Source organism: Parus major, chromosome 14 (genome assembly GCF_001522545.3).
Source record: "Parus major isolate Abel chromosome 14, Parus_major1.1, whole genome shotgun sequence".
Taxonomy (NCBI): domain Eukaryota; kingdom Metazoa; phylum Chordata; class Aves; order Passeriformes; family Paridae; genus Parus; species Parus major.
In genome coordinates this window covers 11,212,140-11,236,757 of record NC_031783.1, presented here as the reverse complement: position 1 = coordinate 11,236,757, position 24,618 = coordinate 11,212,140, and the positions used below count along the sequence as shown (strand labels likewise).

At 45.8% G+C, this 24,618-nt stretch overlaps 1 protein-coding gene across 2 annotated transcripts in view; it reads right to left on the bottom strand.

Annotated features, from left to right (window-relative positions):
• Positions 1-24,618, bottom strand: part of ELFN1 (extracellular leucine rich repeat and fibronectin type III domain containing 1) — a 101,954-nt gene that overhangs the window by 35,851 nt on the left and 41,485 nt on the right. For both annotated transcript variants that reach the window (XM_015643309.3, XM_015643311.3), the window contains exon 3: positions 9,337-9,471. The gene's annotated coding sequence lies outside the window, so the exon portion shown is untranslated. The remainder of the gene's footprint in view (positions 1-9,336; positions 9,472-24,618) is intronic.

The following is a 24,618-nucleotide window of genomic DNA, read 5'->3' as shown; positions in this document are numbered from 1 at the left end:
TCTGCATGTCAGCACTGCTGAGTTCCACCTGGCCAGGCTGTTGGGGTGAGGGTGGGCACAGCCTGAGATCCCCCTGCTTCTCTCTGCAGGGACATGCAGCCCACTCTTGCAGGCTCCTGCCCTGGGGCTGGGCACAGATGTGGGGCCAGGCTGAGCTGCACCAGGAGGAAACACAAAGGGTAGGGAAACAGCTTCATTCTCGCTGCACTGTGATCTCCAGCACAAACCACTCAACGTGTGGCTCTCCCTGCACTGTGCACAAAGATCAGTGGAAATAAAACAGGAGAGACCAATGCATTAATGATCAGAAATGAAGCAATGCTCCTCTGCCCCCAGATCTAGCAAGGAGAGTCCCTGCAGATGGGTGACAGGCACCCAGGACTTCAAACAGCCTCTCCCCCTTGGCTGCTGCTCCTCCTGCCTGCCTGGGTGTCAGTCTCAGGACTGCCCTGTGTACCAGCTGGGAGAACTGAGCACCAATTAAAAACCAGGCTCTTGTATCCTTTGAACTGCAGAGAAACAAAACCCGTGAATTCAAACTTTGCCTTTTTTTTCTCCCAAATGATGTCAGGAGTTGAGGAGACAGAATAGTGCTGAGTGCAATTGCTGTTGAAAGCTGCTGGCTGTTTCAGTGTGCTTCTTGAACTCCACCAGTGCAGCTGTGCTGGAGTTGGTAACTGCAAATCTTGAATTTTAAGGGTCAAATCATTACACACTCACTCAGGGAAGTTAATAGGAAGTTTACCTTTGACTCAGCTATATAAAATCAACAAGAAATTCCCAACTGATCATAGTAATATACAGCTCTATCTCCAATCCCAAGCATCCCCTCCTACAAGTCAAACTCATATTTTCATTTTTAAACCCATTCTTATACTTAGAGCCTGTGCCACCTGATCAGAACCAAAATGTCTCAGATGGCTGGGCTGGATTTTGGGACTGACTTCAGCCAGCACCCAAATCTGAGTCTTCCTTAGTTCTGCTGAGGTTCAAGTGTTTGAGGACTGAGCAGAACAGGAGAGACATGCAGCACCAAGCCCTCACCCCTATCAGCCCTTTTATTGCCCATTTACCTCGGGCAGATGTGTGTGACACCTGTGTGATCCCAGCCCTCTGGCATGGCACAGTGCAGGGATCTTTTAAAGGAGTCGGTACCATTCAGGCAGGGAGGGTCCTGAGCTCATGGGTCATGCATAGATACCTGCATATACATTATTAATGCCCTCCACATGACAGCTGCTGCCTGTGTCTACAGACTCTCTCCACTGATGCCTCTCTCTGAGTCACGGCTGCGTAAAGCTCCTTGACAGACCTGGAGGATGAGAGATGTGGTAAAATCCCAAACATGAGTATTGCATCAAAGGTTCTGTGGTTATCAGAGCACAAATAACATCTCCCTCACAATTTCAGGGGCAGGAGTAGTGCAAGGGCTGTCTAACCACCCCACTGGAGCACAGGGTGCATACCTGGGGGCACAGTGTGTCAGAGTGTCTGAGATGCTCCACAGGGGTGCAATGAGGTGGTCTGTCCAGGCTGCTGCCAGAGGAGCTGGGGAAATCAGCACGGAGCTGGTGGGTGGATTGGAGTGGGATTTCTCCCGTATGGAGAGCTCAGCAGTCCTCCACACATGCCTGGCTGTGTCAGTCACTCTTGGTTTAGCTGACATGCAGGAGAGCCTCATGTGAGACTTTCAGAGGATGCTGCACACTAATGGTGGGAGATTGCCCCACGTGCCTTCACAGATGGGCAGAACCCGAGGCACTGTGCAGTGCAAAATGAAGAAGGATGGCTGGGGCAGTCTCTCCTCTCCCAATGATCTTTCTCTTTTCAGTACCATCTTTCCTATTCTCCCCAGGCCTTTCACCTGCTCTGAAGCTGCTGCTGCCTCAGCCACCCAAGATGAGTGAAGGATGAGCGTCCTGATGGACACAGCAGTCACTTCCAGCAGCAGGTACCCTGCACTGCCATGGGCATTCATTTACAGACACTATTCCAACCGATCTGTGAGCCTGGGCAGGAGGTTTTCCACCCATATTTTGCTGGAGCTCTGCTCTGGGGGATAGCTGTGGCCTTGAAGAATCAGCACTGGGCTCCAAGGCAGGGGGACCTGCAAAAGACCCCACTCTGGGAACAAATAGACAAGAAGTAAGACATCAGGGAGGATCATTGTTTCCATAATGGGTTTACTAGCAGAGAGCTCTGCTCTTTCTAACTCCATCTCTCTGCAGAGTCAGTGACTCCTCCACCATGTATTACATTTTATTCTGTAAGTGCAAAGCAATTTCCATTGAGGGTAGGGACAGTGAAGCACAAAGAGGAGAATAATATCTCATCTTTCTTTAATCCCCACCATCCCAAAGGATCCTGGTGCCGTTTGCTTTACTTTCTATATGTATGCACAGTTAATTAGCATTACCACAGAACTGCAGGTATTCTCAGACTTAGTAGAGGGAATATCTTGTAATAGAAGGGTAAGCAAATTGTTTCTGCTGTTTCCATTACAGCCAACTTTGATTATCCAGGGTAATGGGATAACAGGGACAAAGCAAAAACATGGATAACATGAGACCTATGCAAATTAAGCTGGGGGAAAAAAAAAGTGATGCTGAGAGTAATGAAGGAAGGAAAGGTCAGTGATACTGATTAAGGAGCATGGAGATTCCTGCCTTAACACTGCCTTAAGCCCACAAATCCATACACAATGGTACCTGGGCACAGTAGTTATGGAGCAAATCTATAGGGTCTGTCACTGTGAGAGGGAAGCAGAGACATCCCCTGCACAGCAAAGCCAAGCTGCAGCAGAGGGAGGCGAATTGCATTAATGCTGAGCATTTCAAAGCCTCTGTGTGAGGGATTTGTCATTAAAATGAATAAGATTTGGGCACTCAACCCACCTCCTCCCTACATAAGCAGGAAGAAGCCCAATTTAAAGGTCAGCGTCTTAATGGTTTTCGCTGCGTATATACCAGGATAATTCCTCTCCAAACAGAAATCCAGCACCTCCTTGGTGAGCCACAGCCACTGTTTGAAGGAGCACAAGGGCATCCACAGCTGAGAGGTACAGCAGTACAGACAGGTATAGCTTCTGTGTTAAAAGAGGGTGGGAAGAAGAACTTCATCTCCTTGCAATACAGCCCAAGATGAGGAAAAGGAACGCTGGAACTCCTCTGTAGTCCCTCATCTCAGCAAAGATTGGATTCACTCCACTCTGTCAAAGGGGATGTTCAAATCCTTGGCACCAATATCGTGGAGGCAGCTCTGAAAAATCTCTGGTGGTGGGTGGATAAAAAGGGCACCAGTGGAGATGAGACAGAAAGAAGAGGGGAGGAATCTTAGAGGAAGAAGAACCTTCTTAATAGGTTTTATTGATTTAACCCAAAGAGAGAACAGTAGGGGGAAATATATGCCATTTAAATGTAAACCAGCAGTAAAAATAATCATTAGAGTCATAATCTCAATCTGTTAGCATTTTATGCAGAAAAGATCTTAATGGGAAATATTTTCCGAGTAAACTATTTGGATTTACTTAGTATGAAGGAGCCTCTTAAATACAACTCAACCATTATCACGGACCTTTTCACAGGAGTTGTTGTCAGTAATCAGTTCCTGCAAGTGCCTGATGATTTCACAGCCCCTGTAGAGCCTGACGTGGAGAAGCTGCTGGCCCACCCCAGTTGGGATCTCCTGTCCATATCCCTGTGGATGTTCCTGTTTCCATACTGGAAACACCTGTGGATTTCAATGGCTGCTGGAAACCATCACTTTCCACCCAAATGATGATGTGATTGTGACTGGCCAAGAAAGCTGCATCACTTGCTCAGATCATGTGAGCTTTAATTGAGGAAAACAAACTTCAGAGCAAGTTTCCAGGCCCTGCATATTCCAGAAGAAGTGAGAAGCACATGACCATCTCTTGTAAAAGAAGAGGAAAATGAGGGGTTTTCCCTTTGCGGAGGAGCTGCAGGGCTGGCAGTGAAGATGCAGGGCAGGAAGCCCTTTCCTGGAGCAGGAGGGGAGATTGGATGTGTCCCCCTGTATCTCAGGAGGAGCTTTTCTGGTCAGGGTCTTGTCCCCAGGATCAGTCCCCGTGGGGACACGGTGCTGCCCACGTGCAGGTGCTCAGGGGAGGTCACTGTCCCTGTGGCTCCCACGCCATGTGCATCTCAGCCACAAAGAAAGGGATAAATAAATACCCTCTTCTGCCTGGGGACACCTTTTAATCTTCTTGCTAGATTTTCATACACTAGTCCTGACTCCCTGCTGGGCCAGGCATGATCTCATTTAGCATCCCATGCACAGAGGTGGCTAAACCAAGGTTGCCGTTTTATGCCACGCACTGGTAGGGGCTTGGGGATGCTCTCACTGGTGGCACTGGGAAGTCTCACCAGCCTTCAGCAGCCCAGATGGGACAATATCTCATGGAGGAAGACACTTGGACCAGCATCCCCAGTGCTGGGAAGCTCACCAGCCCCTTGCAGAGCTGCACACTTGTGGGCAGCAGGTGCCAGAGCAGCAGCTCTCCAGGGGCCAGGTAACAGCCAGGGTTCCACACCAGCAGCTGCCACTGGCAGAAGCCACTGCAGCTCCTGGAGTGGGTCTGGCCCCGTGTCCACAGCCTGGGGAGCTGGTCTGGCCCCTGATGCCCTGCTCATCACCAGATCTCCAAACTCACAGTGGCCCCCACGCTGAGTGGGTAATTCAGGCTCACGAGGGGGTTATTAAAATCCATTCAAGGCTAATGTCAGCCAGCTCGGTGTTAATGTCAGTGGCTGAGAGGCACAGCAGGAGTGGGTGGAGAAGGACTTTGATTTCCCCACTCTAATTTCCAAGCGGGATGGGCTTGGCAGGCCGTGATGGGGAATGGGGAGGGGTGGAGGGTGCGGTGCCACATGTCACACAGCAGACAGGTGGGACTCGCGGTTTAATCCCGGCAGCCAAACATTTCACTCCGTGTTTTGCCTGACAGCATCTCTCCCTGGCTGGCCATTCCAGAGGCATGTTATCTGCCAGGATCCCAGCAGGTGAGTCTGCCTGAGCAATCAGCTCTGCACAGAGGCTGGGAAGGGGCTCTTGGTGTCTCCATCCATTTCAGGTGGATTGGGCATCACACCCAGGCACATCTCCATCCACTGCCCAACTTCTGCACTGACCCACAGCCCCAAACCTGCTGGGGTTGAAAGCAGGGCTGGAGTTTGCTCACATTGGTCAGGTGAGTCCAAGCCAGAAACCTGGATTTTGAAAAAAATCCGGGTAATTTCAGGATGTGGCTAGCATCATGCAGGCTAAGATAAGTGTAATCGCAGCTCCGGGCTGTAAGCCGATTCCTTGCATATGACAGGAAGGAATTAGCCCTGTCTCTCCACCCTGGGCCTCCCAGCAGTGTTTGCACACATGGGCACACACCTGGCAGGGGACTGAGCCACCTGGACACGTGTGGCCCGATGCTTGCCGGGGACAGGACAACAAGGATCCTGTGCACAAGTGCCCCAGACAGAAAAAAGGGCACAGACAGCAGAGGAAATCTGCTCCAGCCATCATCCACAGGGCAGGAATTGTCCTCCCACCTCCTTGCACTGGCACTGGGAAGCCCCAGGTCTCCTTCCCAGGAGGTCCTGCCCTGGTTCTCCCCTGGGTTCAGCCTCTGTTTGCAGTGGGGATTCCTCCACGTTGGCTGAGAAATGCACTGCAGTCTCTTAATAGCTCATCCTGGCTGGAAGCTGTTCCTCGTGTGTAAATACAATGTGTAGAACAGTGGCCTCCTTTCGCACTATAGGAGTGCACCAAACGCAGCTAAAGGTACTGAGGATGGCTTAAATGATCCAAATTCAACATTTGGTTATGTAGGCTGAATATTTTGGTGAGTTTTTAGGTTAGAAGGTGCTGTAAATGGAGCCTGACCTCCTAGACAGTGCATTTTACCCAGGGATTTAAATCAAGTCTGACCATTAAGCTTCATCCTTCTGACAGACAAAAATTAGTCTGGTTCATAAGCAAGGGAACAGCTGCTGAAGGCAGACTGGTCACAAGCCACGAGATCAAAGTGTTGAACAACATCTCTGAAGGGCAGCAGGTCCTGTCTGATGGCCACAAACCAGGTTATTTTGCTCTAGCTTGTCTGATTTGTGAAATGAGGGTAACAAGCAGTTCTGGGGTCAAAGCCAGTATTCAAAAGCAATATTTGGTGATCCTGTTTTCACCTAGAAAATAGCTGCTCTTCAAAAATCAACAGTATCGGAGAAAAATGAAACTCCAGTGGTTGCCAGGAATCGGCCAGATGGGTCAGTGAGGTGGTTTAGGGTGGCAGGATGATGGAGATGTGTGGCACTAACAGGCCCAAGTGCCATCCTGTGTCCCTGGGGAGAGGACAGGGGGGTGGGAAGGAGCTGCATCTCCCTGCAGCTGGCATCTTGTGCCACGTGGCAGGTTCCCAAGCAGCTGAGAGAGGGAGATGATTTCTTTTGCCAGTTTTCTAATTTATCTAATGAGCAAGAAAATAAATCAAGCTGACAGTCACCCAGGTGGTTTTGAGCCTCAGCTCCTCACAGTCCCTTGTTCTCCCAGCCCATTTTATAACAGGGTTACAATCTGAGGACACAGCACTAACTCCTGCTATAACCTTTTCTTTACCAACGTCACTTAGCAGATGGAGTCATTTAGATGTGCTCACGTTTAAATGAGTGGCTTGCCCTGAAAGGGACAGAGCTGGGGCTGCTGGCAAGGTTTTCGGGATCGTTAGCCTAGAAAATGCTTAGCAGGGGAAGCAGTTGGCAGGCAGATTTCACGGACATGGCACCGCTGTCCTCTGCCAGCAAAATTACAAGGCTGAAATCCTGGAGCTGGATGGGGCCAAACCGTTCACAGCAAACAATTTAATTGATGAATGAAGTGAATTGCCCAGGAGATGGGTTTTAGTCATCTGCTCACTGCATGAAGCTGCTTGGAGAAGGGTTTGCACAGTCGGGTGTCGCCGGGGATGGGCTGGCTGGGGCTCCCTGTGATGGGAACCCTCACCAGAGCCCTCTGGGCACCTCCTCCCTGGCAGAGCAGCCCAGTGCTGTGAGCCTGGCTACCTCCAGGCTTGCCAATCCAAGGTACTTACAGTTGTCACTGCTCCTAAGCCTTTGTGGCTGGAGCAGTGATGGGATCACACAGAAGATCTCAGCTCTCAGCACTGGAAACGGAGCCAGCACAATGCAAGGAAGAACAGCACCAATCTAAGCAGCAAAAACTGCTTTTTTCCTGCAAGAAATTCCACAGCAGTCTCAGAGGTCTCTCCTCTCTAGCTCCCTGACCTCCTGCACAAGGCTACCTCCACAAGTTCCTTTCATTTGGTCTAATAAAGTAAATTAGTTCTCCAGCTCTTCCAAGGAGAATAGGCATAAAAATGTACATTGAGATGAATGCTTACAACCCTTGAAAATACCTCTTGCTTGTGAAGAAGCTTCTGAGGAATGAATAGAAGGGACAATGGTTACCAAAAAAGAAGGAAATATTGTTCATGCTGCCTGGGCAGCATTTGACCCAGCCCTTGCAAAGGCTGGGGAGAAAAAGGAGGACGAAGGCAGGGAGCTGAGACACTAATGGCAATCACTGCTCTGTTGGGAGCAGTATCTCACAGTGTCCATGGAGATCAACCACAAATTATTCAGCCTAATAGTTCTCAAAACAAACTCTTATTCTGCTCCTTTGTGGCAGGCATGAAGCTTTCTCTGCAAGGCCCATTTTACATCTTGGGTAACTCGGTGCTGGATGGTGTAACGCTCCATTGTGAAATCCCTGCAGGAGCCTTTGATTCCAGCATCTTCCAGACGAGATGCAGGGCTTATCAGCTCAAATAACACAACTGTCTTTTATCCTTTGTGTCCCAAGCCTGCTGTTTTGGCACTTATATTTGTAATTCATTGCCTGGCTCTGGGTCTGGATCCATCTGGACAGGCAAACTGTCTATCTGTCTGCATTGCTGAGATATTTGTGTCTGCCCCAAGGGACCTGAGCACCTAAGCTCTGCTTATCTTCATTGATGCTTAGGTTCTAATTGGTTAAAAGTCATTTTGGAATGGTGGTCTTAAGGGCTGTAGGCTTGTAGATGCTTTCAAAATTACTTCCCTCAGGCCAGGATGTCCATCTTTCCCTGGGACTGCATCCCTGCTCTGGTCTGGCTTCCAGAGATGCCTGTGCCCCTCCAGCTCTGTTGTCCCTCCCTTCCAGATCAGTTCCAGCCCACAGATCTGCCTGCCTTTCACCAGCACTGCATTTTCTTCAAAAAAGGACAAGTGAGGTGGAAGAAGAAAAGGTGAAAACATGATAATAGCTGTGGGAAAAGGCCGCCACTAAAGATTTGACAATGCTGGAAATAGAGGCTCAGAGAAAAGTTTTTCTCCAAAAATTATTCTTTTCAATCTCAACAGCACACTGAAGAGAAGTTAAGGCATACTTTTTAGCACCTTTTGTACTCAAATTCAAAATTCACCTGTCTAACCAAGCAATAACAGAAATAATCTTTTTTTTATCCAGCTGCACATTTTTTCTACAGAAATTTGTTTCCATTAAGCTATTCCCTTTTGTCCTCTTAGAAAGCATATTTTAAATAATAACAGTGTAAAATAAAAAATTACACACTACCCCAAAAAACCTCAACCCTGTCAACCGTGCACTTCTATACAAAAGTTATCTCCTTCTTTCAATGGATTGATGAAAACCCTTTTCATAATGTCAAGGTGGAGATGAGGAAGAGGGAGAAAATTTCAAAGTGCCCAGCAGAGATAGTCATTTGAACAGGGAACATGGGGCAAAATCTGGTCTTAGAAAACTGAGCTACAGCTCCAACATGAACCCAATGTTCTTTTTCTGCTTTTAAAACAGAATTTTGTAGAAGTTGGGGTGGAGGCACACACTGCACTTCTCATCTTCAGGAGAGAAAGAAAGTGCTTTTTCTATATTCCCAAAATCTCAAAAGAAGAATGTGAATTCAGCCTTAAAAAAAAAAAATTAAATATGCAACCATGATAACTTTCACTGCTGCCACACTTTCAGGAGCGCAGCAGCCACTGCTCAGCTGCTCAGGGATTCCCCAGGAAGGTCAGCACGTGGAGAAAAGTCCCACCAGGACCCACCCCATGATCAGCAATGTGAGAAACACAACCCTGGCTCTCTGTCAGCGTCTGCATCACACTCTTTCCTACTGGCAATGAATGCCATGAGGCTTCCCTTCACCAGCCACTCCCAGGGAGGATTTCCCAGCCCTGAAGCCCTCTCCAGAAAGACGTGCTCCATCCCTGCTGGCTGTCTCCCACAGGCTGCTGTCTCACCCTGGAGATGCCACGGTCCAGCCCTCACCTCTGAGCCTGTGTGCTGCTGCTGGCTCCAGGCACAGCCCGGGATGTCTCCTAGCTGCTGTCCTCAGGGGCTGGGAGGCACGCTGGACACGGCATTCGGGATCCCACGAGGTGCTCACCAAGCCCGGTTTTTAAGCTGCAAGGATAAAAGAGAAAGCATAAGAGGGAGTTTCAACAAAGGGGATAAGAGATTGATTGATGGTTTGATTAATACCAAGCCATCCCAGGGACAGGACAGCTGCTTAAGCCATGGATCAAACACAGAGACAACAGTGACCAGAGGTGAGGGGCTAGAAGACCACAGGGAGGTCCAAATGAGAACAGCTGCTCAACAGAGTAACTAAAAGGGAAAAGAAATCCACTTGCCAGTGAATTTGGGACCGTGAGAAATTCTGGAAGGGGACCTGAGACTGAAGTAAAAAGAATGGGACAAATTCCAGACAAGGATGGAAAAAGATGCAAGGAAGATGGGCAGCTCTGGGTCTGCCCAGGGCAGATGGTACAAAACATCAAGGCAGAGCTCCTGGAGGAGTGAGGAGCCACTGCCACCACCAGCACCAGCCACCCAGCATGTGCAGGTTTTAGTAAGTTTAATAATCTTTGTTACACCTGAAGACTAGTCCCATAAATGTCTTTTTAAATCTTAAGTGTGATTTTATTGCTCTCAGTGGTCAGTTCCCACATCTTCATTGTTTTTCTGTGACTTTTGGATGCCTGGCTGGCCAGGGCTCCCTCTGCTTCCCACTGCTGTCAGTTCCTGCTCACCTGTGATGCCAGACAACCAGTACAGCAAGAAGTGACACTGAGTGTAACAGTACTCATCTTTGTGATATTCAATGTCTTGTTTTATTATCATCTACACAGTAACAATAATAGCAGTATTAGTGACAACCATTTTGTTACTCCTCCCGTTAGTAATATTCAGACATGACCTAAGAGGTATTTCAGAAAGACAACACAAATCCAGTGCAAGATCCAGGAGAATGGGGCAGTTAATTAAATGTCAGAGTGATGGACAGAGCTGGGACAAGCCTGGAACAATATCAGAGAGCTGGACAACCTCTGACAAGCACAGGGAGATGGATGGATCTGGGACACGTCCCAGACCTCTCCCCCAGCAGATGCAGAACCCTGCTACCCACACACATCTTTAAACACAACATTGCTCCCTCTGTGGCACTGCTTCATTGACTTATGCAGGTGAGGAAATTTGCTGGGGAAAGCTGCCTTCCAAGCCATGTCACTGATCACAGCCTGATCTAGTTACATTTTTATACCTCCAGTTGGTGCAAAGGAAATAAAGAGCCCCATTGAAAATGACAGTGTCTTAGAAGTGTGTTTTACCAGCCTATGTGTGAACTCACAGCAGGTAGGGGCTTATTTTGCAAAAGATTTCTTTTCCTTTTTCCAAACTAGACATTCATAAGAGAGGCAGGTGATGGCCAGGGAATATGGAGTGAGAATGGCAGCCGGAGGGTGCTCCAAAACTCCAAGAATATTAGAGAACAAAAGGAAGCCTGTGACAGATACCAGGCAATCTGTAAGTCATCAGGAAGAGTGCAGAGCATAATAGACTAATCAATCAGGCAGACAAGGGTGAAGTGTCACGGGGAGGCAATAGGTAGTTGGAGGTCAGTTATGAAATATAATCTCTAAATTGGAAGGAGAAGGGCAGTAGCACAAGAACAATGCCAGGGGTTTGAGTGCAGGTAGGTGAACGTTGGATTGGTGATTTCCAGGAGAGTGAATGTTGGATGGGAATATTATGGGGGTAAGGAAAATAACCTGGTATTTTCGAGACAGGCACATATTCTGTGAAGTGAAAGGCTGAGCTGGCAAGACTTTAAAGTGTTGTTCCATTTCAGAAAATGCCGCTGGAAGACAGACGGTGGGGCTCCCTGGTGCTTGTTCCTCTGGGTTTCCAGACAAAGTTTGTCAGGTTAGAAGCAAAACAAACAAAAAAAAAAGTGATGCTTTTCCTAAGCATAAGTCCTGCAAATAACAGCTGGGATCTGAAAGCCAAGCCAGACCCTTTCTAGCTGGTGCTGTCTCATCAGCATGCGTAATCTCTAATCGAGTTAGCTGAGATGCAGGGAAGTTGCACACTGCCACGCATGAGAAGATGGGGATTCTGCAGGTGAATTTAATTACTCCTTCCACAGAGAAAGTGGGAGTCAATAAGGCACCACTCACCCTCCATTAGCTAACTGGGCTGCACAGGCCCAACAAGAAACCAGGCAGCATCATTTACTGCTCTTTCTAAGCTAAGCACGAATAGCCCCGTTACACCCAAAGAAAAGCTTGACTTCACATGAAGTAATTTCTACCAACACTTTTCTGACCTTAACTGCATATTACAAAGATGTCACAACAGTCCTTCTAAGAACAGTTAGACCCAAGCAATTAGAGCTGAATGAACAATTCCTAATGAATAATCGTTTGGCAAACTTCATTTTATGCTCACGAAACATTCACACACAGATTGCAAAGTCCTCACATTTCTTTGTCAATGGATATAACTTGCTGTTTTTTTCCACTGAGCAAATAGCAACGTAACAGTTCATTGAAAAATCTACATTCAAGTACAGGCTGCATGGCTGGGTTATGCCAGACACGTGCTGCTGCTCCTCCAGTCCTTCCATTGGGTGAGGGATCAGAGCAGCTCCAAGAAATGAAAATTAGACTGTTACCTCTCTGGTTTGAAATTCCCTTTTGCCAGAGCTGTCAGTGCTGGAGCACGTGGACTGGACTGAGCCATGGATATGGGCAATGAGGGAAGGGAGCCAGCTGTGGTCCTTCTGGAACTGATGGAGAGGGCCAGGTATTGTCAAAGCCACTGGAGAGGGGGGCACCAAACACACTGGAGAACCTGGAGACCTTAAGATAATGATCCTGACTCCCTTAAACCCTTAAAACCACCTGCTTAACTCTCCATGCCCAGTGCTGGCCAGGGCTGTGGAGAAAGGGGCACAGGTGAGCAGCCCTGGAGGTGGAAGCACTGGTGAGGCTGGACCAAGGCTGGCAGCAATGGTGGCTGAAGGAGCTGAGAACAATGTGTGCTGTAACACCCAGGGGGATAAGGGAGTGTGGGACAATAAATCAGGCCCTCCAGGCAGAGCACATTAGGAGATCAATGGGACAGACATTAGACCAAAGGAGCAAACTCCAGAAAGGCAGGAGCAATTCTTTCCCTTCTCCTTCTCCCTTTTTCCTTCCCATTAAATACCATCCTCACTGTTCTTAAATGAACAGCAAAGACAGTGGCTCCACGTGCCATTAGCAATGGGTTTGTGAAAGGGAAAACAACTGGCTCCTAGCAGGATTTGATAAAAGGCTCTCCAGGTTCTGAGTGATTTACAGCTGGAGAAAACAAACATGGACTGATACAAATGCAGAGAGAGGCAGAGCCGGCACCAACATCCAGGTACACTCAATTACCAATTCATCAGCCCAAGTGAACTTGAAGGGCTTTTCAAACTCTACATGGCTCTAAATTAAAGGAAATATTTAGATGGATAAGGTTCTGCAGTGGGGGAGAAGAAGACTAATTTGCTGATCTCCAGCTCAGGAGCCCTGGCCTTTCATGGCCAAAGGGCCACAGGAAAAGGGTGCAGGTGGCAGCTCCCACTCCCCCCGTGGGACCAGGGAATGGGCCAAACATCAGGATGATGTTCACACACTGTTTCAAAGCTGTCAGCACACAGCTCTTTCTCTCTCCTCGCCGTGCCAGTCCCCAAACAGACTTCTTTTCCCCATCTCTAGTAAAAACTTTGCTCTTTTCTGCCCTGGAGGTAATCATGGCAAAGCTGTGAAAATAACCAATTTTTTGGTTCATTGGCTGAACTAAACAAATAAAAAGAGGGGAAAAAAAAATGACTGCACAGTGATCCCAAACTGGAATTGTCCAGGCTCTCCACAGAAAAATATATATAAATAAATATCTCTATCTCTATATATATATATAAAAGATATATATCTATACTCAAACAATGGTTTAATTCAATCTGAAACTAACTCATGGGGAATGTCATTTTTCCCTCCATCCCCTGCCCAGAAACCCATTTTTTCATGAGAAAAGATGATTTCCAGCTCCATGCTCCAGCAGCACTGACACAGCCACAGCATTTGACATCTTCCCCTGTTCCATGAAGCTCCTCCGTGCTGGGGCATGGGAACATTCAGGGCTATTCTGATACAAACTCTGAGGCAGCTGGGGGTAGGAACAGAGGGAGTCTGGCTGCTGAGAGACTGCAGGGAACTCTTTCTTAGTTGTTCATGCAGAAACTGTTTTGATTTCAGTGTCTAATTGACATCTTGGGGAAATCTTTGCAGAAGACAGTGCATCCTCCCCAGACCCCACCTGTGTGTGTTCAGCTGAGGAGCCCCACGCTGCCAGTGCTGCCAGAGCCCCAAGGCTGTGGGGCTGTCCCTGTTCTGCTGCTCCACATCCTCATCCCACAGGTTTGGAGAGCTGAACCAGCATGACAGCCCTGGGGCAGCTAGAAGGGTGGGTGCTGAGCTCCACTGCTGCTCAAATTTTTGGCAGAGAGGAGACTTTGGAGAGTTCTGTGCCGTGATGTCTGCTCATCAGCAAGGAGAGCTGTGTCAGCCTCCGGTCTCCCTCAGGGCTAGGGACTGCCTGCATCCCTCTGGAAGCTGCCAGCATCATCCCTCCTCCTGCCACAAGCAGCATCAAGCCCTGAATTTTCCACTGGATATCAGCCCTCCTCTTTCCTCTGGCCTCCTCCAAAGACAGCAGCCATCGCTCACACATGCAGCTCCAAGGCTGGCTCTGAACTATTTAAAAGCACAGCAGGTATTTTAATTATTCACGTCAAGCGCGCCTTGCTTGCTAACGACTCTCTGAAGCTGTCACAGCTGCATGGGGTGCAGCAGAGCCCTGCCAGCAGCTTCCCATGGCCTGGCCTTGGGGCAAAGCCTGGCTCTGCAAAACAACCATGATCCAACCATGCTGTCACTGGGGGCAGAGGTGGCATGGGGACACTTGGCTGAGGAGCAGCCTGGCAGATTTGTCCGGTCCCACGGGCACTTCCCCACCCAGCCCACTGTCCAGCCTCCTGCCTGGCACCTTGCATCCTCCAGGCCAGGGGTATCAGCCAAATGCTTTGCTATAACTGCGAGCTGCTGTGCCCCACACTGACAGATTAGCTCTTGTCATATTTTAAGGGTGCTGGAATTACCCAAAATGCGAGGAAACAGAGGGGTTCTTATACAGCACAGCTGGACAGCTTCAGATGAAGGCACTGGAGGGGATGACACACTTCCTTGCTGCCTTGAGCTGCTCCCAGGGTTTGATGCAAGGAGCTGCTTTGGAAAACAAGCCCTTGCCACCCCGAAGCAATGTCTTTATTTGCTTCTTCCTTCCCAGTACCATCAAAAATACTTGCTGCAATAGCATCGCTGTTATTAGAAACATTAGGAAAAGGTTCTTTACCCAGAGGGCGTTTGGGCACTGGAACAGGCTTCCCAGGGAAGTGCTTGCAGCACCAAGCCTAGCAGAGTTCAAGAAAAGTTTGCACTACTCTCAGGTGCCTGGTGTGGTTTTTGGGGTTGGTTGTCTTGTGCAGGGCCAGGTGCTGGACTCAATGACCCTTCTGGACCCCTTCCAACTCAGGATATTCCATGATTCTGTAATTCTGACCCACATCCCTCCTTGGCAGAACAAGCTCAGCTCTCTCAAGGTGAAATATGTGCAGAGAGAAGGATGGTGTCCCACCCATGGCTGGGAGGAAGATAGCTTGTGCTGAAGGGAGCCAGCTTCACCCCAGGCTCACAGAGGCTTTTCTCAGCTCTAGAGTGCAGGTGAGGGGCACAGACAGGCACCCCACCTGCAGAAGCATCAGGGCTGTGGGTTCCTTCATTTTTACCCCACTGAGTCGCAATTAAAGGTGAGCTTCCTTTAGGGACCTCAGGATTTCTGTCTGATGTGTTTTCCTGGAGGCTCCTCTCAGTTATTTCTCTTATTTCTGGTAATTAAGCAGCTCATCCTCCCTGCCTTTCCTCACCATTACCTCAAGGTAAATTTGGAGGATTTCCAAGGGCTTTCCCCCACTTCAAGATGAGCAAGAGCTTTATCATGGTAACCCTGAGCTCCAGGGCTCTTCTCTAGCAGCAACTCCTCATGGGCAAAGCCTGAGAGCAGACCCCCACAGAAGCACATCCCCTGCTTGAAGAGCCAGGCTCTTCAAGCCTCCTGGACCATCAGAGCCAGCCCCTCTCTTTTTAACCTGCATGTTTTTAAACACTAATTTCCACCACATGCCCAATTCGAAGCTCTAATAATGAACAACCGCTTTCTTCCTTTCCTTCTGATTTCATATTCATGAGTCAGGGTTTCCTGGCACTAAACGTAAATGCTAAACGGAAATCGCTGCACAGTGACACGTCTGTGTAGCTTCACTGTCCATTTATTTGCCTTTTCAAAGAGCTGCTGTGTTAAGCAAATATCTCTGCCTGGATCCTATCTGGAGGAGTTTGTCTGGTACGGCATGGTACCTGCCGGGGTGGGGGAAGCGACTCAGTGTGATGGTGTCTCGCAGCTCTCTTTTTGCTCCAGGGTACTTCTTGTACAATAGTTTGAGCTCAAGTGAATAGCTCAACCTTTTCTGGAATATTTTGCTTGAATCTTGGCAGGATGTGTTCAGCTCTGACACAGCAAGGGATGAAGCAGGGAACTCCCTGGGAGAAACACATCCCTTGCTCCAGCTTGGACTCCACTGAGGGCTCCTGCAGGCAGCAGTGGGCAGATGTCTTGGCAGGGGAAGCAAAGAGGCACCTGTAACATCACTGGGCAATTTATTTTTTCTGGCAGCTAGAAAATTCACATACACATGCAAACAACAGAAAACAAACAAACAAACTGACAACAAAACAAAACAAAAAAAGCCCCAAACATTTCAGGCTTCATCCAAACTTCCTGCTGTCTTCCAAAAGAGAGAGACAAAAGACATCTTGAAAAAAGGGATGTTTTCCATTAACCATATTGGTCAATATGTTTTCCAAGTATTTCCCTTGAAGACTGCACTTCTATGTTGAATTGACCTTTTAAAACAGCACAGGCAAAAAATAATCTAAAAGTGAAAGTCAAAGGAATTAAATCTTCACATATTCCAAGGCGAGCTGAGGTGCTTTTGTCTGCAGAGATGCCAAAGCTCTGTAGTTTCCAAACCTTTTATCCTGTTTGGGGTGGAAGCTTTAGGATCACAGATTGGCACCCTGAAGTCTCCTCTCCACCGTTTCACCCTGCCCATGGAGTAACACATCTGCCCACCTTTGTCCCCTTGGAAACATCATCATGCTCACCTGTCTGCTCTGCAGTCAATGGCAACAGGAACCACTGTGCTGGGAGCAAGGACAACCACGTAGGGCTGCAGCTGGGCTGTGCTGGCCCCTGCTCCTTGGTCTCTTCAAGCTGAAGGTGGCTTTGCTCCCGGTGGTGGGCTGGAATGGGGAGCAGCCAATATCCAAGAGCCCTGGATTGCTCTGCCAGCTTTGCTCCTGCACTGGTCACCTCCATGGGGCAAGGTGGCCAGTGAGGATCTGCAGTGGTGGACTGGGGACTGGAAGCTCCAGCTCTTTGGTTGTCCAGTGCTGGAGGCTTTCCCTCCTCTCAGCTGCCTCCACCGTGGTTTCCTTCTCCTGGGCTCTGTGGATGCTCCTTATCATCTCGGTGCTCTGTTGCCTTCTGCAGTCATCTGCTGCCTTTCCCTGTTGCCTTTCCCCAAATACTTTAACAAATGAGCTCATAGGAAGGCAAGAGAGAAGATGAGAGATGAATTTCAGACCACGAGAAATGAACTCACAAATGAGAGTGTCTGCAAGCACCATCTGAGGAGCTGTGCTCCCGCTCATGGAGAACATCATGTGTGGCATGTGTTCAATCAAAGTAATCAATGGGGACCACATTTTGAATATTATCTACATGCAACAGACTCCTTGGGAGGAAATTATGCAGCAATGTTTAATGGTGGCAATGGTTCAGCAAGTAAAAGAAAGAAATATTCCTCAAAACACCATCAACTTCTCATGGATAACTCCCAGATGGGACTGAGGGGAAAAAAACCTTTCATTAAAAAGCTATTCAGTTATGGTAAAACTGCCATATGTGGCTCGCTGAGATTCTGATTGTCAGTGACTTCAGCTTGAAAGCTGCTGTGAAATCAGAACACTACTTCCCATTTGAACAGGGGGGTGGAAATCGGTCCTTAGGGACCTGAAAGCACAGCTCGATCTCGCGCAGCTGAAGGTGTCTTACAGCTGGATGTCTAGGTTAAGGTAATTGTCTAGACTTCTTTTATCATCAGTGAACAGAGAGACGTGCACCAACCCCCAGAGAGTGATTCATTCTTCCTGTCTTAAACATCTATTTTTGGATGGGATGAATTACACTCTGGAGGTGTTCAACTTTCTCCACTGACTGTGGAGTCTGGATGATGAACTTGGCCTAGACACCTCACCTTTCTCGTGCTGAAACAGGGAGTGCTCCACCAGAGAACACAACTCAAGTTGTGCCAATGATGGTGGTAGGCTGGGAGCACTTGGCCAACACCTAGAGTGAACACACACAAGAGAAGCAGTTCCCTCAGCAGACAGGAGGTGGAGGAGGGGAAATCACCACAAGCACACCCTGGAGTGATCTCAGTGTTTAAAGAAGACCTGAGGACATGCTGGTGCCTGAAAATCTCATCTAGTTCTTTTATGTCATGCAAAAGATACAGATTACATCCAATTGCTTTCTAAGTGTGACCTGAAAGTTGTCATTTTGCAGTCCTAGGAGAAAAGCAGGGACCGGTCTCTCGACTGAGTGCAGACTTCCTAGAAGACCAAGCCTTTTATTGAGCTTGGGTTTTCCTGAGATTAGCAATTCCAAACTTCTACAAATGACCAATTTATTTCTGAGACATCACCTGTATTCTTCTACCCATCATCCCAGCCTTGAACAGCCGTGTCTTGCAATTTTAAGGGTTTGGCTACAACCTTGAGAGCTATTTTGCAGACAGAAGGTTTAGTGTCTCTGTTTTGCCATAGTCCAGGGTCGATAAAAATAATCCACACTGCAAAAATAGTCTTACTCTGTTCTAGGAGGCTTCTTGCTATAAGTCTTCCATAAATAAATGAGATTATTACCTTCCATGACTTCAGTGGGAGCCAGTTTTAGTCCTCCCAGAAGACCGAGTTCTTAGTGCCAGCTCAGGTTTTAGTTCTTAGAGCCATCTAAGCCACCTCTTAGAGCCATCTTGCCAAAACCTCTACAGAGTCCATTCCTGCTAAAAAAGGTGGTTATCTGTGCAAAACCCAGGACTCAGGATTCAGGAACTCTACAGGAAAACCAGACATTGCCATTTCAAAGATCAACATGAGAAAATCAAATAGGGAACTAAATGGCAGGAGAAGTCCCCAGAGGAAGGACAGACTGCTCTCCACATACAGCTCTCCAAAGGAAGTGTTTGCTACTGGTTCTGAGCTGGGCACACTAATTGCAAAAACTCTGTCAGGACCCTTCTCCAAAGCCAAAAAATGTGGAGGAAGAGTGGGGATAAAATTAATGAGGCAAAGAATTGTGAATGCTAATTCAGGAGAGAGATTTGTGCTCTTTCCTGGGGCGTGCTACTGCCAGGAATAGGATGCAACTGATGACAAAAAGCCCATGGCTGGAAGCCAAAAGGTTCCTTGGGGGCCAGGGAAATGCTTTGGAGACTTCAATTCTCTACAGCAATTGGCTTACACCTGTCGAGAAAAAATTCCCAGTGTTTTTTCCTGACTCATCTGGAAAATCAAGAAGGATCATCCATATTTAACAGTGCTCATGAGAACGTGCTCAGGACAAGGCAGAGCTGGACCTTCTGCTCACAGTGTGGTACCAAAAGTAACACAGACATGTGAAGGGAGCATCCATCTGTCCATCCAGAAACATGGAACACACAGGATTCTTAGAGCCTAAGTGATGTAAATTACCCTCCTGTGAATTGAACAGATTCATGTAACAATATGACAGTCCAGCAGGACAGATACCAATGCTTGGTTTCTCCTTTTCAGCTTGTTTTCTTTTTTTCCTTCCTGACTAACTACTGAGTTTCCTGGGAGAAATTTCTACATCTCTGCCTCAATTTTCCTCTATTTAAAAAGAGATTAATGTGACAGGGAAGTGTTGGAGATCTCTTAAGGACAGCCAGCGCATGAGAGATTTTTCTATTTAAAATTATGAAAAGTGCTAGCCAAATGCTAGTTCTTAAATACAGCTGGTGAATATATAAGGAAAATAGGTTTTTGCAGAAGACTACATCATTTAAGTGAAAAGTCAATAATCATCTTCCATACCAGCATTTAAATATCTGAGCAAATCACTCAAATAATGATATCTTTTGGGTTCAGATTGTTCACTGGAAAGAAGGGAACACACAGTATTAGTCTCAATACTATGTTGACAAATGTCAGTTTGACCATCTTAGAAAAGACATTTTAAAAGATATGAAATTAAATGACTCAGGATTACTCATGATGAAATCTTACATTAAGCAGTGAAAACTCCTATTTCAGGATGATTTTTGGGATTGCTAAAAATGTAAAGAAAATACATTTATGATGAAGCTGCCTCCCCTGATACAGAAACACAGAGACAACAAGCTCCAAGGATGAACAATGTAATCCAAAAGCAGGACAGAATGCTAAAGAGTCTAACAGAAATCTCAACACATAATCAAGGGAAAAAGCAAAATCACAAATAAAAATGGCCAAAGGAGACTTCCATGAAAGTGGCAGCGAGATAAAAGGGTTTGCCTTGCCTTATTACAAGGGAGTTTGTATAAAGTACAAAAATATGGAAATTTTTCAGAATAAATGCAAAATTATTTTAATAAGAAGATGTAGCTCAGTTTGGAAAAAGGCAAAAACAAAAAAGCCCAACATTACAGTATCATACCAATGGTCAAAGGGTTAATAGCCACGTAATTTTTGGCAAAAGAATTAAATGTGACCTGCAGGCTCTACAGCCAAGCAGCCCTGGTCAGGTGTTAGTTCACTTTCCCAGCAGAAAGTTGCATTTCAACAAAGCTGAAATTTCTCAGGATGTGAATTAATTTGGGCAAAATCACATTTTAAAAGAATTAAGAATGTTTTGATAAATCAAACATTTCATTTGCAAAACTTCAGGAGAATTTTTCATTTCTATTTTTATCACATAACAACATCTTTAAACATTCATATCTAAATGACATTAAAATTAACCTGAAGTATATTTTAATAATAACTTAATATTCTATTCAGAATGCACCCAAGTGTCAAAATCTTGTATTTTCCTGCAAGGTACAAATTTTTCTATTATCTCATTGCTAAATTTTCAGCCTTTCCAGCTGTTTATTCCATAACCTGTACTGCAACATAAGAAAAAGGCAGACTCTTGAAACCCTTAGGTATGTTGTTGTTATTCTAATGTGAAACAAAAGGAAATCTATAAGCAAACATGTCTGCAGCCCACAGCATCAGACTAAAATATGAGCATCAGGACTGTAAGTCTGCTAAACACCCTCAGAGTGCAGAGAACTGCATTCACTCAGCTTAGGTGAAGAAATAGGAATTTAAAAATACTTTTGGGCACAGGAACAGCACCTGACTTTGTAGAGTGGCCATTCTTTGTGAACCTTCCTCTTTTTCGCCTCAGTTTGGTTTATATTTAGAAATGCTATAAATATCATCTGTTTAATCAAATGAAAAAAAATATTTTGATAGATCATTCACTCATTTATTCTCCCCAAAAGAAAGGCTGCCGATAAGACTGTCTGTTTTCACTGCATCTGTTCACTTGGCAGGAAAAAATAATTTCAATGGCAACATTGCAAAAACCTACCCTTTCTACCCAGATGCTCTATTTCCATATTTCTGATGCCATCCTGCCTGCAACCACTTCTTTAGATTTACATGAATTAACTAGTGTAGGACAGATACCAGACTACAAAGTGCTCACAAAGTAACGATCCCTTTTGATGATGACTTTGGAAGTTCAATGGAAAAGCTGTAATCTCTTGTCCATGTACAAAAATAAACATTATGGGATGGGTTTAATACACCTAAAAGTTTCATCCCATACGGTGCTTTTACATAAGTTTCAGAATGAGACTGCAATGTAGAACAAAGTACACAGGTTCCAGCTAGGCAGCATTTGTATGAATTTCTTCCCTCATCATTTCCCCTCATTCTTAAGGTTATTTCTGCATTTATCCAAGATTTCTTTGGCACTTCAAAAAAAAGTGCAAACACTTTTTAAAAATACAGGCCTTTTTAAATAATAAAACTTACTGAGTCAAAACTCTTTAGAGAAAACTAATACTAAGCTTCAAGTTGCTGTACTAACCAGAAGAACAACAGATATTTGGGAAATAAATTAGGGATAATTTGTATTTAATCCAAACTGGAGACTCTTTCAAACTCTTTGTGTCTTTGCACGACCAAGCTAAAGGAATCAACCAACAAGAAAAATCTGCAGTATAAATCTTCAGCCCTGTTCTGGCTCACCATTGTTATTTGTACTGATACAAAGTTTGTACAAGGTATAGAGCATGGGGAAATTAACCCTTTTGATCTCAGGCAATTGGCAAAAGATGCAACAAAATGCAATTTTCCACAATTATGATCCTTCTCTTTTCTTCTAAAGCACTGTACTAGGAACAGAGCCTTGAAGATTACACAAAGCACTTATAATTTGTAAGATAATAATGATTATATGTTGCAGCCAGGGAGTAGGATTTTACCTATTATTACCAAGCTTAAAAGAGAGGTTCTAACTCTGCAGAAGTTTGATGGTAAATTCAGTCTTCTGGAACACAGTGGCAGGCAGGAAAGAAAAAGGAAATATTTGTTGCAGTTTCTAGCCTGTTTTACAGTGTGGAGTTCTAACTGCTGTCAAAATTTTTATAGACGTCAAGGAGCAGATAGTAAAAGACACAAAAAAAAATCAGAAAAACAATGAAAATGAACTACAGTGAGAGGGTTCTTTTTGCCAGTATCCCTCATCATGCCACTGTGCACTAACAGTCATATTATACTAAACCATGTGACCAGGAGAATTCTGCAGCCATTAGACAAAAACTCTTGGTAAAATCCTTGCAAGGTCTGAATTAAAAAATAAGCCATCAAGATAAAAGCAATTGCTTTCCAAATGGCCAGGCAAAAATGGATTGATATAACATGATCAAGTAGCTATTGCATGTAATTTGATGGCAAGTCTGTATAAAACTTAATATAGCCTCTATTGTGCCTCTTCCAGATTATGGTCTTGATGTAACTGGCTTGTGAGTAGTGCTGGAGAAACTGCAGTGGGGAAAGTCACTTCCAACATGTAATTTGGTTTTGTCCTAAAATACAGACATATTGTCAGGAAATAGTAACTGTTACCAAAAATACTGCTGGAATGAAAAATACTGTGTTTTTTCTAGTGGAAATAATCTTAGGAGAAGAAAATACCAAAATAGCCCACATTAAAACACAAAGTCCCTGCAAGAAGATCGTGCCCTGATTCAGCAAAACAGGTAAGAATGTGTTCATGCCAAGGGAGTTCTGCCCAGTGGAAATCATTTGTTTATGACAATTTTAAGCATGTTTAGGTCCCTTTGAAGGCAGCTGGATGCATAATGCTCCACTAAATTGGATGGAAGTAGGGAACCTTCCCCTTCCCATGGCTGTTTGGGAGCCGTGGCATCAAGTACTGCTCACTTGCAGATGTTGATAACCCATGAGATATTTTGGGTTTTTGCCTTGTCCTGATGCCAGCAGAGACAACCAGAACCCTTTTAGACATGGAAAATTGAAGTGTAAGGGCAGAATTTAAGGAATCAGTTCTACTCCAGCTCTTGATCATGTGTAGCCTTGGCACAGTTTGGAGGTCCCACACTTTGTGCCATTCAGATCTGAAGTTCCACCTCAGTGTGAGACATGAAGCACCTCTCCTGCCTCAAGGCTGCAGTTTGTGACCCTTCCTCAAACAAAAGCTGAACTGCTCTCACTTCTAGTCTTGAAAGACAGGTCCTTAAATATTTACCTCAGAATCTGGATTTTCATTTTTGGCTCTTTGATCTTTTCTTTTTTTTTTTTTTTTATTCCCTTCTTTACTCTTTCTGGAGTATTCAGCCTCATCCCACAGCTCCTGAGTGGATGTGTTAAGAATAAAATAACAACAAGGGGTGGGATTTTCCAAAGCACTCAGCATCGGCCTGACTCTATTCTCTTTGAAGTCAGCAGGAGTTTTATTACCAACTTCAATGGGAGCAGTTAAGCACACACTACACATTGTGAACGTGCATATTCATGAAGCAAGTAGGATTTGCTAATGGAACATGGATTCAAACGGCTGATAATATTTTAGTGAAAAAGCTACTTGAAAAAAAACCACAAAACAAGTAGTTCCATGAGCGTCAGAACTAAGAAATCCTGATTTCTTTGAGCCTGATTGACTTGGGCACCGAGAAGGGGCATGAGCTGATTGAAGTCCTTCCTGTGGGTGGGGTGCTAAGATTTGTGCTCTATCCCAGATGGATTCAATAAAGCCTCAGCACAACATGGCAGCTTTTTCCTCAGTAGAAGTAGGGCATCTCTCTTCTACCTCTGCCTGTCTGCTCAAACCTTGAGGGAACTTGCTATTTTTGAGACTGCTACCCTCTATCAAATTCAGCTGGAGTTGGATAATGCACTTAAAAGTTGTGAGGCATGTACACACAGGTATAAACACACTCCATACGAGCATGAAATCCACGTTTTTGCAGGATCTGCAGGAAGGCAGATGTTAAGACTGCTCAGAATCAGGTTTTGAGGCAATGAAAAGGATGGGTTCAGAGCAGCTGAACAGCAAACAGCCTCAGATGGATGAACCACAGCCCTCAGAGTCTCAGCTATGGAGAAGGTGTTAAGAAAAGGGCAGTCCTTGAGGAAAGAAGACAATATGGTCCTTCAGAGGAATTAGAAAAATAGTTGCTGAGAATAAAAGTAAGTTCCAGATAAGAAACTGACATATACAAATGTGACAGATTGCTCAAAGTACTCAAAATGTCTAAAAAATTACAGGATTTGAAAGGGTGCAGGATTTTTGAGCAATGGAGGCACTGTACTTTCGGAAAGCCAGGGCATTTCCATTCTGGAAAGCCAGAGCATCTTTGGCTGCACAAAGAAAATGAAGGAAAGCGGCAACACTGACTGGTCCCTTTGGCATCTGGGCTAAAGCAACCCAAGAGGAAGACAGAGAGAGTTGGATACAGTCCCCAAACTCCTTTCATATGGG